This window comes from Triticum dicoccoides, chromosome 1B (genome assembly GCF_002162155.2).
Source record: "Triticum dicoccoides isolate Atlit2015 ecotype Zavitan chromosome 1B, WEW_v2.0, whole genome shotgun sequence".
Classification (NCBI taxonomy): domain Eukaryota; kingdom Viridiplantae; phylum Streptophyta; class Magnoliopsida; order Poales; family Poaceae; genus Triticum; species Triticum dicoccoides.
In genome coordinates, this window is record NC_041381.1 from 108,615,693 (window position 1) to 108,630,381 (window position 14,689).

A 14,689-nucleotide genomic window follows, 5' to 3' on the forward strand; every position below is an offset into this window, starting at 1 on the left:
CCTCGCGCTTCTCTGACGGACTGCTCCTGCATGGACGCCGGATCTTTGTTCCGGCGCATGATGATCTCCGTCACCAGGTGTTGCAGCTCGCTCACTCGGCGGGCCATGAGGGTGTGCAGAAAACCCTCCATCGTCTTCGCGCCGACTTCTACATCCTTGGCGATCGTGCCCTGGTCCGCGACTGGGTTCGGTCTTGTCAGACTTGCCAGCGCAACAAGACAGAGACCCTGAGACCGGCGGGGCTCCTTCAGCCCTTGGAGGTGCCGTCTCAGGTTTGGGCGGATATCTCCCTGGACTTCATCGAGGGCCTTCCCAAGGTAGGGGGCAAGTGAGTCATCCTCACGGTGGTCGATCGCTTCTCTAAGTACGCCTACTTCATCGCGTTGGGCCATCCGTACACAGCGGCATCCGTGGCCCGGGCTTTCTTCGACGGCATAGTCTGTCTACACGGGTTCCCGACGTTGATCGTCAGTGATCGGGACCCAATCTTCACGGGCCATGTCTGGCGCGACCTCTTCAGGATGGTGGGTGTCCAGCTCTGCCTGAGTACGGCGTTCCATCCTTAGACGAACGGTCAGTCTGAGGTGGTTAACAAGGTCATTGCCATGTATTTGCGTTGTGTGACAGGTGATCGACCTCGCGCTTGGGTGGACTGGCTATCTTGGGCGGAGTACTGCTACAACACTTCTTATCACTCCGCCCTGCGCGCGACACCATTTGAGGTGGTCTATGGTCGACCACCCCCGCCTATACTTCCGGTCGACCCGGAGACGGCTCGGACAGCAGTAGCGGGTGACCTTATCCGCACCCGTGATGAGATGCTGGCTGAGGTCCGTCAGCGTCTCCTTCAGGCCCAACAGACGGCCAAGCACTACTACGACGATCATCATCGCGAGGCGGAGTTCGCAGTGGGTGACTGGGTGTGGCTGCGTCTTCTCCCACCGCTCTACGCAGTCACTGGACCCGCGCGCAAAGCTCAAGCTTGGCCCTCGCTACGCCGGGCATCCCTGTCGTGGAGCGCATTGGGAAGGTGGCCTATCGTCTTCAGCTTCCAGCCCACGCCCGCATCCACGACGTGTTCCATGTGGGGCTGCTCAAACCTTTCCGTGGCGAGCCACCGGCGGCTCCTCCGACGCTTCCTCCAACCGCCGATGGTCGCATTCTTCCAGAGCCAGCAAATGTGTTGTAGGCTCAGCTCCGTCGTGGCGTCTGGTTCATCCTAATTCAGTGGGCGGGCCTTCCGGAGGAAGAGGCGACTTGGGAGTAGCATGAGGATTTCCGTCAACACTATCCAGACTTTCAGCTCGAGGACGAGCTGTTTGCGCAGGCGGGGAGAGATGTTATGACCGGCCAGGTCTATGGCTGCCGCAGGCCCAACAGGCAGGCTTAGGCCCGCAAGTTACCTTAGTTTTATTCAGATTAGGCAAGTTATCTCAGGATTGATTCTTCTACTAGTTATCTAGGATATAAATATAGATTGTAAGACTCTTTTGGATGGAAGCAATAAAGACTATTATTATCTTTTGTTGCCCGGCTCCTAGAGGAGCCGGAAACCCTAGCCGCCGCAACCTAGCCGCCACCGCCCTCAACCCTAGCCGCGACGGCGCCCTGCCGCCGGCGCGCCCGCTCCTCGCCGCGTCCACTTCCTCTTTGCCCCTACAACCTACGCAGTAGAGCCGGTAGGAACCCTAGTCCTACCACTAATATATATACATGATTGTTGCACCATCACAAGATTTCCATTATATACATGGCCATAACTTTCTTTACTGTGAATTAATCGACACGATGCTTCTGTTTTAAGGAATGGCAATGCTAAATTCTACAGTGGTACACTCTACTCTGTCGAATGTTTACAAACACCACAAAGCTAGAGATCTATTGTGGAAACCTTTCTTTCTTTTGTTTGTTATAACTTCTTAGTGTAAAAATAAATATGGCTTGTCCATTACGAAACAAATATGTAAGATTTATTACTTTTCAAAGTTGAATTGTTCCTGACAATTACACATGAGAGTGCATATAATTGAGTTGTGCTGACTTGTTGTTTCTAAAATGATAAGCTGGAGCTGGAGTTACATATGAGAGTACAGATAATTAAGTTGTGCTCCTGACTTGATTAACAAAAGCTGCAGAAGAAAGGGACAAAATACCAAAAAGCTGAAAATTTGAAGAAAGGTGGAAGTAGGGAACTACACAACTTGATTCAAGATTACGAAGGGAAAAAGGGCATTGATTGAGCAGGAGAAAACAATAATGGGCCGAGGCAAGGATATAGTGCTCAGTTAGTAAAGAGATATGTGGGAAGTGGAGCAGCGGGATGCAAATGGAATTTTTGTGACTCACTGAAGGTGAGCAAAACTTCAGAAAAGAAATTGCAACAGAAGTAGAGCCTCATCACCAAGAGAACATAGGGATTTTAAGTTTTTTGTAGCCTGCACCGGAGACTGTAGAGTTAAGTTTCTACATCTCAGTGTACAATTTAACTATATCAGGTTATTTACTATGTAGTAAATATTTGCTTTTGCCATTGCTGATCATGTCCTTCTCTCTGTGCTTGGAAGCATAAACTTACTTAGCGATCCTTTTTTGTTAGGCTAAACTTACATCCTTCTGCTAATAGTTTAGTGATCTAATGATTATAATGATTATTCAAAAGGGACGTTGCATGTTCCTAGATGCATAGCCTTTCTTATATATGTTTTCATAACACTGGATTTTTTTAGGGATAACACTGGGATTTTAGTTTTTTTGTTGAATTCTGAAAATGAAATCCAAATAAACCATATCTTGAAAGGCCAGCATAATGGCACTTCAAATAAATGCTAATCTACACTCACACTGCAGGCTGGCGCCCGTTCTTCTGGTGATTTGGTCAAAGCTACTACTAAGCAAAGATATTTTGCATGCTATAAGAACAATGAGGTTCATATCGGGCACCCATACGATCCTGCTAAGAATTTTGAATCACTTTGATATATTAGCAACAACATCGTTTAAAATCCAAATGACTGGCATACTCCCTGTTAATTCAAATGCAGATACAAACTTTAAGCTTTTCTAAATAAGGAAATTTATTTACAGTCCAAGTGTAGTAATCTGGGAGTTTGAAATTATTTCCCCTTTTTAAAAAGCCAGAGACATTGAAGTTAATATTCACATACATGGCAGGGAAGGATTGATCTCTCTGCTTAGCAATGAATTTGTAGCACCGATGAAAACAAATATTGTGCAGACCCTATGGCGTCATTGTGTTAGTAGGCCGTATTGGCATTGCAATCTCCTCTTGGACTAACTAATGCATAGGTTATAAAGCACATCAAACCTTTTGTAGACCAACAAATCCAACATGCTATGTAGATCTTGTGTGTACGGATTAATCTGATTGATGACTGATGGAAAGCTTCAGGACTTGTATTCCCCCCTCACCCCATATCTGTAGTTTCCTATGATTCACTTTGAAATCTGGGTATTCTCCTATATATTAACTACTGCATTGGAGGAAATTAAATCACTTGCAATCTACAATTAAAGAATAATTAAGTGGGACCTTGAGAAACAATAGTTTGCCATGGTCTGCAATGGGGCAGAGCCAAAGAGTTTGACCAGAATAAAAGTCTGGACAACAAAATTCAATGGAGAGAGATATCCATCTGTTACCCACAAATGATTATTTTTTGTTAGTGCCTCTTCTTCTTTCTTGCCCATTATTTAGTTATAACGTGACAAAATAAACATGCTGATTATACCCGACTTGCACTGAACATGAAATTTTTGTTTATGCACAAACATGCGAGTTGTGTAGTACTGTAGGTTGACACTGCATCGAAACATAACACACAATTACATGTGCGTGTATGAGGAGAAACTATACCTGCAGCACACATCCATCTATCTCGGTTTATGGGAGAACTGGCAAATTTATGGTAATGAAGCATGTAGCTGAGGTGTGAGACAAATCTTCCGTAGAGTGTTAATGTTGTTAGTAGTAATTAACTTGTCTCCTAGGAGCTAACTGCAGCAACTTACCTTGATTGTTAGATACAGTATAGCATTATTCATCTTCATCCATGATTGATTCTTCTGTTTGCTGCAATTCTTTGACAATTCTTAGCATCACACAACCAAAGGTGAGAAGCAAAAATTTGAAGCACGGAACAAAAAATTCACAAACCAATGCATTTAGTAACCATCGTGGTTCTTACAGGTCCTTTGCAATCCAAATTCCAGTTCTATGACTTGCAAGGAAGGATGAAGTCCATGTCATGAAAATTTTAATATGTGGTCGCTGCCTCCTCCAGCCATGGATTTCAAAGGTACGCAGATTCACCTACAACATGCATATGGGAGAACTTGCAGATCTGAAGGAATCAAGCATCTAGCTAAGGTGCTTGTAGCCACGATCAGTGCTCCATCGAGCAATTTCTTCGGGCTGCACAGATGCAACAACCTGGTAGATAGGATCATCCTCTATCAAAAATAGCCAAAGGAAGATGTCAGCATCAGAGATCCCATATAGGCCAGGATAATGTCAAAATATCTTGGCATGGGCACGTGGCTCATAGCCTGAACTTGAGACCGTTTACTCCATGCTCGTGGTGGAGGCCTAGTCTCGACGGGGGCATGGCAGTGGCGTGCGTTAGGATTGGATTCCGTCGAAGACCTATGATTGATTTTCTAGCTGAGGCTGCGTGCTTGAGGGCTGGAGAGTCGGTTGTAGCCATGGGATTCTGGCGGTGGCAGCATGCGTGAGGGCAGGGGAGTCTGTAGCCCTATTATGTTTTTCTTCTTTCAACGATGGACTCAGGTAATGGGAAAACTAATCTATGGCATGGCCCTGTATATCTTGTCTTCTTCTCACGATGGAGTCAAGGTTTTTAAAAAAATTATGGCATTGCTGAATCGTAGAGGCAGGTGAAAGCTATTTTGACGCATCATATGCTTTAGTAGGAGTTATCTCTACCTCTCTATCTCTACCTAATCTCTACCTAATAATAAAGCAAATTGGGTTTCTGCTTGTCCGTCATTAGTATTTTTTCTAAAAAGCCCCTCCCTTTTTTAGTATTTAACCCGCAGTATAATTTAAAGTATGTTTCTTCCTGAGATAATGATTCGTTTTTTGCAAAAAGGACCCCGGCACCACCACCACAGCCCCGCCTTATCCACTGCCGGCCTTCACAAACGGGCAGCGGCGCGCTTGCCGCGGCGTCCGCTCCGCCCGAGCCCAGTAATGGGGCGAGGCGTCGCGGCGGCGTTCCTGCACGCCTTGTCGGCCTTGGATCTAGCCTTGGCGGGGGCGGGCCGAGGCGTCGCGGCGGAGGACGCTAAGCAGACGGGCACGCGCCACCGGCGCGCTTGCCGTGGGCGTCCGCTTCGCCCGAGCCCAGGAGTGGGGCGAGGGGACGCGCCGGCGTTCCTACACGCCTTGTCGCCCTTGAAGCTGGCCTTGGCGGGCCGAGGCGTCGCGGCGGAGGACGACAAGGCGGCCGGCGTGCTCTGTTGGGGCGACGCGTCGCGGCGCTCTGGCTCCAGCAGATGACGGCAGAGAGCCAGGTGTGGCTTTGTGTCGCCAACAGCCACGAGGTCATCCGCGCCGGCCACCGTGCCAGGCTGGACCAGCTGCTGCAGCCCCCCTGCGCCGTCGCCGTCTCCGTGGCACAAGAAGCGCGAGTTCCCCCTCGCTATCGGAGGCTGGGTGTCGTTCTCTAGTGCAGATTGTCTAATTGAGTTTCTGAAAGCGTCGTCCACGTCTGCACTTCATGGGTCCATACACTGGGAACTCACGCCTGAGAACTTCCTGCTCACCAGATTGGTTTCAGTTTCTCTGTCTCCATCGAAGAAGGTCAGCACTTGGCCTCGAACAGTTTCATGATTACACTCATGACATGATTTACAGTACAGTAGTCTCATGCGTTGAGCTCATAATACTGCAGTACGGACATACATTTTCCAAGCATAAATTAATGCAGAAGTTATTGCAACAGGAGAGCCTCTAATTGTAATTCATATACACATTTCAGCTCAATAACCATATAACGCATCTTGCCCGAGCTTGATACTTCCGACTATCTCCATGTCTTTCGGGTCAAAGTTAAGTTAGCTCTATATACGAGCAGGCATTTTATTCTTTGGGAGCAAGCAAGAATCAATATATTCTCTCGCAATATTATCTCCTCCTTCCCCTTGTCTTCCTAATCCCCTGCAGATGGCATGACTAGCTAGGTTCATAACAGTTGTTGCAACTATCCGTCCGGTCATGAATCAACAATTACAATTGTTTTGGCTTCTATGATCAGTTCAGCCGCCTATGTTGTACTGCCGCTGCCATTTAAAGATTTAAGTTGTCAGGTGGATATAGGTTCCATTAGATTGAAAGTAATGAAATTTTATTTGCCAACCTGGCTGCACTTTGTGATGCTTTATTTATGTATATACTTAAAGTTCAAATGTGATGTATGCTTTACTCCTTATTTGATACTTGCATTTGTCGCAAGCACCTTGTTGTTCTGAGTAATGGTTGATATCTTACATTTAGCCGAGAAGCTGAAAACTTACGAGTTGGAAAACCTTCTAGATATACCTAAAAAGACCTTGAAGATATCTTCTACTAGACTGGACGAGCTGATTGACTGGCGATGGAGATGCAGCAGTGACCTGCAATTCTTTCTGCTCTGGATGGTTCATTTTGAAATCTTTTTTATATCTGACAAGACACAAGAAAACAACATATCTATCCTGTTATATTTACCACTATCATCTACAGTGAGTGCTAAGTTGCCCATAAATTTTAGTTGACTTCTGTTCAGAGTGATCTGAAAAATCGATAGCATAAAAGATTAGTGGGTATTACATTTAGATTAGTTACATTTGGGCAAATAAATGAGTAGAAGTCAATTTTGTTTGCTTGATGTTTCACTTCTTTGATCTCTTCATCATTCTCATTTTGTTTCATTGCTTACCATTTGTTCGAAAAAAATTCTAGCAGTGGCAAGCATGGTTAGGGCGAGCAACGAGGGTTCCTGTAGTGCATAACCATTTCAAGTCGCCCAAGTTCTAAAGAGAGATCAGAAGTGCCAGCTACTGAAGCAAAAAAAAGGACCTGATACACATTGTAATCATGGACTGCTGATATACCTGATGCATTTCTTCATGATGGTCGATTTCCTTTCACCGGATCTTACATGTTTAATTATGTGTGCTCGGAACCAAAAACTGATTGAGATCTTCAGTTCTTACTTGCAGATGTTCTGTTATTCAGAGTAATTCAGTTTCCAGTCTCTGTGTATTAATCAAATTATGGGTTATTTTCAACCATATAGGCTTTTATTATATGTTCAGTTATGCTTCCATTGGTTTTGCATATGTATTAACAAAACAACCAGACTGCTATTCTGTATATACTTGGATCAAAGGGTGTACAATTAATTTGCTCTTACGAAAGGAATGAGTAGGCAGCTAGCAGAATGGGAGGACAATCATGACAAGCGAAGGAACACATAAATAGTAATCCCACAATTTTTACAACTCCATTCCACTTTAATTTGGTATGGACATGCATTTTTATCCTTGGAGTACTTTGGATTTTAAGTGGGAATCATTGGTTCTTTTCTTCTTAATATTTTACTTCTTATAATTACAAATACCAATTTTAGAGAATTGAGCTCGTACTTAAAATTCAATTGAGTATGAAGCCACTGCCCATTGTGTGAAAGAAACAATTATAACATTGTACTCTAACAAATCACACATATAGAGAAATGTTATTTTCGAGTCTCCTTAACCTACTGATCTTTTTTTAGATATATGAAACTTGCATTTGTTTTCTTAATTCTTCTGCAATGCAGGTGATATTCCTAATGGTTGCTGCTGACGCTAAAAAAATTACTCCTGAAGCACTAGAAGTGCCCTCTCTATGGCGCATCACTCACTGGATCCAGATGGGCAACATTCCGCTTCAAGATTAAAGAGTACAGTTTTTGCATGCTATCATTGCTTATCCAAGAGTAATCTACCATGTGCCTAATATATATACATGATTGTTGCACCATCACAAGATTTCCATTATATACATGGCCATAACTTTCTTTACTGTGAATTAATCGACATGATGCTTCTGTTTTAAGGAATGGCAATGCTAAATTCTACAGTGGTACTCTCTACTCTGTCGAATGTTTACAAACACCACAAAGCTAGAGATCTATTGTGGAAACCTTTCTTTCTTTTGTTTGTTATAACTTCTTAGTGTAAAAATAAATATGGCTTGTCCATTATGAAACAAATATGTAAGATTTATTACTTTTCAAAGTTGAATTGTTCCTGACAATTACACATGAGAGTGCATATAATTGAGTTGTACTGACTTGCTGTTTCTAAAATGATAAGCTGGAGCTGGAGTTACATATGAGAGTAGAGATAATTTAGTTGTGCTCCTGGCTTGATTAACAAAAGCTGCAGAAGAAAGGGACAAAATACCAAAAAGCTGAAAATTTGAAGAAAGGTGGAAGTAGGGAACTACACAACTTGATTCAAGGTTACGAAGGGACAAAGGGCATTGATTGAGCAGGAGAAAACAATAATGGGCCGAGGCAAGGATATAGTGCTCAGTTAGTAAAGAGATATGTGGGAAGTGGAGCAGTGGGATGCAAATGGAATTTTTGTGACTCACTGAAGGTGAGCAAAACTTCAGAAAAGAAATTGCAACAGAAGTAGAGCCTCATCACCAAGAGAACATAGGGATTTTAAGTTTTTTGTAGCCTGCACCGGAGACTGTAGAGTTAAGTTTCTACATCTCAGTGTACAATTTAACTATATCAGGTTATTTACTATGTAGTAAATATTTGCTTTTGCCATTGCTGATCATGTCCTTCTCTCTGTGCTTGGAAGCATAAACTTACTTAGTGATCCTTTTCTGTTAGGCTAAACTTACATCCTTCTGCTAATAGTTTAGTGATCTAATGATTGTAATGATTATTCAAAAGGGACGTTGCATGTTCCTAGATGCATAGCCTTTCTTATATATGTTTTCGTAACACTGGATTTCTTTAGGGATAACACTGGGATTTTAGTTTTTTTGTTGAATTCTGAAAATGAAATCCGAATAAACCATATCTTGAAAGGCCAGCATAATGGCACTTCAAATAAATGCTAATCTACAGTCACACTGCAGGCTGGTGCCCGTTCTTCTGGTGATTTGGTCAAAGCTACTACTAAGCAAAGATATTTTGCATGCTATAAGAACATGTAGGTTCATATCGGGCACCCATACGATCTTGCTAAGAATTTTGAATCACTTTGATATATTAGCAACAACATCGTTTAAAATCCAAACGAATGGCATACTCCCTGTTAATTCAAATGCAGATACAAACTTTAAGCTTTTCTAAATAAGGAAATATATTTACAGTCCAAGTGTAGTAATCTGGGAGTTTGAAATTATTTCCCCTTTTTAAAAAGCCAGGGACATTGAAGTTAATATTCACATACATGGCAGGGAAGGATTGATCTCTCTGCTTAGCAATGAATTTGTAGCACCCCATGAAAACAAATATTGTGCAGACCCTATGGCGTCATTGTGTTAGTAGGCCGTATTGGCGTTGCAATCTCCTCTTGGACTAACTAATGCATAGGTTATAAAGCACATCAAACCTTTTGTAGACCAACAAATCCAACATGCTATGTAGATCTTGTGTGTACGGATTAATCTGATTGATGACTGATGGAAAGCTTCAGGACTTGTATTCCCCCCTCACCCCATATCTGTAGTTTCCTATGATTCACTTTCAAATCTGGGTATTCTCTTATATATTAACTACTGCATTGGAGGAAATTAAATCACTTGCAATCTACAATTAAAGAATAATTAAGTGGGACCTTGAGAAACAATAGTTTGCCATGGTCTGCAATGGGGCAGAGCCAAAGAGTTTGACCAGAATAAAAGTCTGGACAACAAAATTCAATGGAGAGAGATATCCATCTGTTACCCACAAATGATTATTTTTTTGTTAGTGCTTCTTCTTCTTTCTTGCCCATTATTTAGTTATAACGTGACAAAATAAACATGTTGATTATACCCGACTTGCACTGAACATGAAATTTTTGTTTATGCACAAACATGTGAGTTGTGTAGTACCGTAGGTTGACACTGCATCGAAACATAACACACAATTACATGTGCGTGTATGAGGAGAAACTATACCTGCAGCACACATCCATCTATTGACACTGCATCGAAACATAACACACAATTACATGTGCGTGCATAAGTAGAAACTATACCTGCAGCACACATCCATCTATCTCGGTTTATGGGAGAACTGGCAAATTTATGGTAATGAAGCATGTAGCTGAGGTGTGAGACAAATCTTCCGTAGAGTGTTAATGTTGTTAGTAGTAATTAACTTGTCTCCTAGGAGCTAACTGCAGCAACTTACCTTGATTGTTAGATACAGTATAGCATTATTCATCTTCATCCATGATTGATTCTTCTGTTTGCTGCAATTCTTTGACAATTCTTAGCATCACACAACCAAAGGTGAGAAGCAAAAATTTGAAGCACGGAACAAAAATTCACAAACCAATGCATTTAGTAACCATCGTGGTTCTTACAGGTCCTTCGCAATCCAAATTCCAGTTCTATGACTTGCAAGGAAGGATGAAATCCATGTCATGAAAATTTTAATATGTGGTCGCTGCCTCCTCCAGCCATGGATTTCAAAGGTACGCAGATTCACCTACAACATGCATATGGGAGAACTTGCAGATCTGAAGGAATCAAGCATCTAGCTAAGGTGCTTGTAGCCACGATCAGTGCTCCATCGAGCAATTTCTTAGGGCTGCACAGATGCAACAACCTGGTAGATAGGATCATCCTCTATCAAAAATAGCCAAAGGAAGATGTCAGCATCAGAGATCCCATATAGGCCAGGATAATGTCAAAATATCTTGGCATGGGCACGTGGCTCATAGCCTGAACTTGAGACCGTTTACTCCATGCTCGTGGTGGAGGCCTAGTTTCGACGGGGGCATGGCAGTGGCGTGCGTTAGGATTGGATTCCGTCGAAGACCTATGATTGATTTTCTAGCTGAGGCTGCGTGCGTGAGGGCTGGAGAGTCGGTTGTAGCCATGGGATTCTGGCGGCGGCAGCATGCGTGAGGGCAGGGGAGTCTGTAGCCCTATTATGTTTTTCTTCTTTCTACGATGGACTCAGGTAATGGGAAAACTAATCTATGGCATGGCCCTGTATATTTTGTCTTCTTGTCACGATGGAGTCAAGGTTTTTAAAAAAATTATGGCATTGCTGAATCGTAGAGGCAGGTGAAAGCTATTTTGACGCAGCATATGCTTTAGTAGGAGTTATCTCTACCTCTCTATCTCTACCTAATCTCTATCTAATAATAAAGCAAATTGGGTTTCTGCTTGTCCGTCATTAGCATTTTTGCTAAAAAGCCCCTCCCTTTTTTAGTATTTAACCCGCAGTACAATTTAAAGTCTGTTTCTTCCTGAGTTAATGATTCATTTTTTGCAAAAAGGACCCCGGCACCACCACCACAGCCCCGCCTTATCCACTGCCGGCCTTCACAAACGGGCAACGGCGCGCTTGCCGCGGCGTCCGCTCCGCCCGAGCCCAGTAATGGGGCGAGGCGTCGCGGCGGCTTTCCTGCACGCCTTGTCGGCCTTGGAGCTAGCCTTGGCGGGGGCGGGCCGAGGCGTCGCGGCGGAGGACGATAAGCAGACGGGCACGCGCCGCCGGCGCGCTTGCCGTGGGCGTCCGCTTCGCCCGAGCCCAGGAGTGGGGCGAGGGGTCGCGCCGGCGTTCCTATATGCCTTGTCGCCCTTGAAGCTGGCCTTGGCGGGCCGAGGCGTCGCGGCGGAGGACGACAAGGCGGTCGGCGTGCTCTGTTGGGGCGACGCGTCGCGGCGCTCCGGCTCCAGCAGATGACGGCAGAGAGCCAGGTGTGGCTTTGTGTCGCCAACAGCCACGAGGTCATCGGCGCCGGCCACCGTGCCAGGCTGGACCAGCTGCTGCAGCCCCCCTGCGTCGTCGCCGTCGCCGTGGCACAAGAAGCGCGAGTTCCCCCTCGCTATCGGAGGCTGGGTGTCGTTCTCTAGTGCAGATTGTCTAATTGAGTTTTTGAAAGCGTCGTCCACGTCTGCACTTCATGGGTCCATACACTGGGAACTCACGCCTGAGAACTTCCTGCTCACCAGATTGGTTTCAGTTTCTCTGTCTCCATCGAAGAAGGTCAGCACTTTGCCTCGAACAGTTTCATGATTACACTCATGACAAGATTTACAGTACGGTAGTCTCATGCGTTGAGCTCATAATACTGCAGTACGGACATACATTTTCCAAGCATAAATTAATGCAGAAGTTATTGCAACAGGAGGGCCTCTAATTGTAATTCATATACACATTTCAGCTCAATAACCATATAACGCATCTTGCCCGAGTTTGATACTTCCGACTATTTCCATGTCTTTCGGGTCAAAGTTAAGTTAGCTCTATATACGAGCAGGCATTTTATTCTTTGGGAGCAAGCAAGAATCAATATATTCTCTCGCAATATTATCTCCTCCTTCCCCTTGTCTTCCTAATCCCCTGCAGATGGCATGACTAGGTAGGTTCATAACAGTTGTTGTAACTATCAGTCCGGTCATGAATCAACAATTACAATTGTTTTGACTTCTACGATCAGTTCAGCCGCCTATGTTGTACTGCCGCTGCCATTTAAAGATTTAAGTTGTCAGGTGGATATAGGTTCCATTAGATTGAAAGTAATGAAATTTTATTTGCCAACCTGGCTGCACTTTGTGATGCTTTATTTATGTATATACTTAAAGTTCATATGTGATGTATGCTTTACTCCTTATTTGATACTTGCATTTGTCGCAAGCACCTTGCTGTTCTGAGTAATGGTTGATATCTTACATTTAGCCGAGAAGCTGAAAACTTACGAGTTGGAAAACCTTCTAGATATACCTAAAAAGACCTTGAAGATATCTTCTACTAGATTGGACGAGCTGATTGACTGGCGATGGAGATGCAGCAGTGACCTGCAATTCTTTCTGCTCTGGATGGTTCATTTTGAAATCTTTTTTATATCTGACAAGACACAAGAAAACAACATATATATCCTGTTATATTTACCACTGTCATCTACAGTGAGTGCTAAGTTGCCCATAAATTTTAGTTGACTTCTGTTCAGAGTGATCTGAAAAATAGATAGCAAAAAAGATTAGTGGGTATTACATTTAGATTAGTTACATTTGGGCAAATAAATGAGTAGAAGTCAATTTTGTTTGCTTGATGTTTCACTTCTTTGATCTCTTCATCATTCTCATTTTGTTTCATTGCTTACCATTTGTTCGAAAAAATTTCTAGCAGTGGCAAGCATGGTTAGGGCGAGCAACGAGGGTTCCTGTAGTGCATAACCATTTCAAGTCGCCCAACTTCTAAAGAGAGATCATAAGTGCCAGCTACTGAAGCAAAAAAAGGACCTGATACACATTGTAATCATGGACTGCTGATATACCTGATGCATTTCTTTATGATGGTCGATTTCCTTTCACCGGATCTTACATGTTTAATTATGTGTGCTTGGAACCAAAAACTGATTGAGATCTTCAGTTCTTACTTGCAGATGTTCTGTTATTCAGAGTAATTCAGTTTCCAGTCTCTGTGTATTAATCAAATTATGGGTTATTTTCAACCATATAGGCTTTTATTATATGTTCAGTTATGCTTCCATGGGTTTTGCATATGTATTAACAAAACAACCAGACTGCTATTCTGTATATACTTGGATCAAAGGGTGTACAATTAATTTGCTCTTACGAAAGGAATGAGTAGGCAGCTAGCAGAATGGGAGGACAGTCATGACAAGCGAAGGAACACATAAATAGTAATCCCACGATTTTTACAACTGCATTCCACTTTAATTTGGTATGGACATGCATTTTTATCCTTGGAGTACTTTGGATTTTAAGTGGGAATCATTGGTTCTTTTCTTCTTAATATTTTACTTCTTATAATTACAAATACCAATTTTAGAGAATTGAGCTCGTACTTAAAATTCAATTGAGTATGAAGCCACTGCCCATTGTGTGAAAGAAACAATTATAACATTGTACTCTAACAAATCACACATATAGAGAAATGTTATTTTCGAGTCTCCTTAACCTACTGATCTTTTTTTAGATATATGAAACTTGCATTTGTTTTCTTAATTCTTCTGCAATGCAGGTGATATTCCTAATGGTTGCTGCTGACGCTAAAAAAATTACTCCTGAAGCACTAGAAGTGCCCTCTCTATGGCGCATCACTCACTGGATCCAGATGGGCAACATTCCGCTTCAAGATTAAAGAGTACAGTTTTTGCATGCTATCATTGCTTATCCAAGAGTAATCTACCATGTGCCTAATATATATACATGATTGTTGCACCATCACAAGATTTCCATTATATACATGGGCATAACTTTCTTTACTGTGAATTAATCGACACGATGCTTCAATTTTAAGGAATGGCAATGCTAAATTCTACAGTGGTACTCTCTACTCTGTCGAATGTTTACAAACACAACAAAGCTAGAGATCTATTGTGGAAACCTTTCTTTCTTTTGTTTGTTATAACTTCTTAGTGTAAAAATAAATATGGCTTGTCCATTACGAAACAAATATGTAAGATT

General features: G+C 43.0%; 2 long non-coding RNA genes across 2 annotated transcripts in view; both read left to right on the plus strand.

The window, feature by feature from the left end:
* Window positions 1–1,652: 1,652 nt before the first annotated feature.
* The window catches only part of LOC119322274, a 28,107-nt gene continuing 15,070 nt past the window's right edge, over window positions 1,653–14,689 (plus strand). Inside the window, exons 1-4 of the long non-coding RNA XR_005155494.1 lie at window positions 1,653–2,454; window positions 4,208–4,316; window positions 5,130–5,842; window positions 6,986–7,259. This is a non-coding gene — a long non-coding RNA (uncharacterized LOC119322274). The remainder of the gene's footprint in view (window positions 2,455–4,207; window positions 4,317–5,129; window positions 5,843–6,985; window positions 7,260–14,689) is intronic.
* On the plus strand, window positions 11,652–14,366 carry LOC119322298. The gene is made up of 3 exons (XR_005155511.1): window positions 11,652–12,242; window positions 13,383–13,510; window positions 14,244–14,366. It is a non-coding gene; the product is annotated as an uncharacterized LOC119322298 (long non-coding RNA).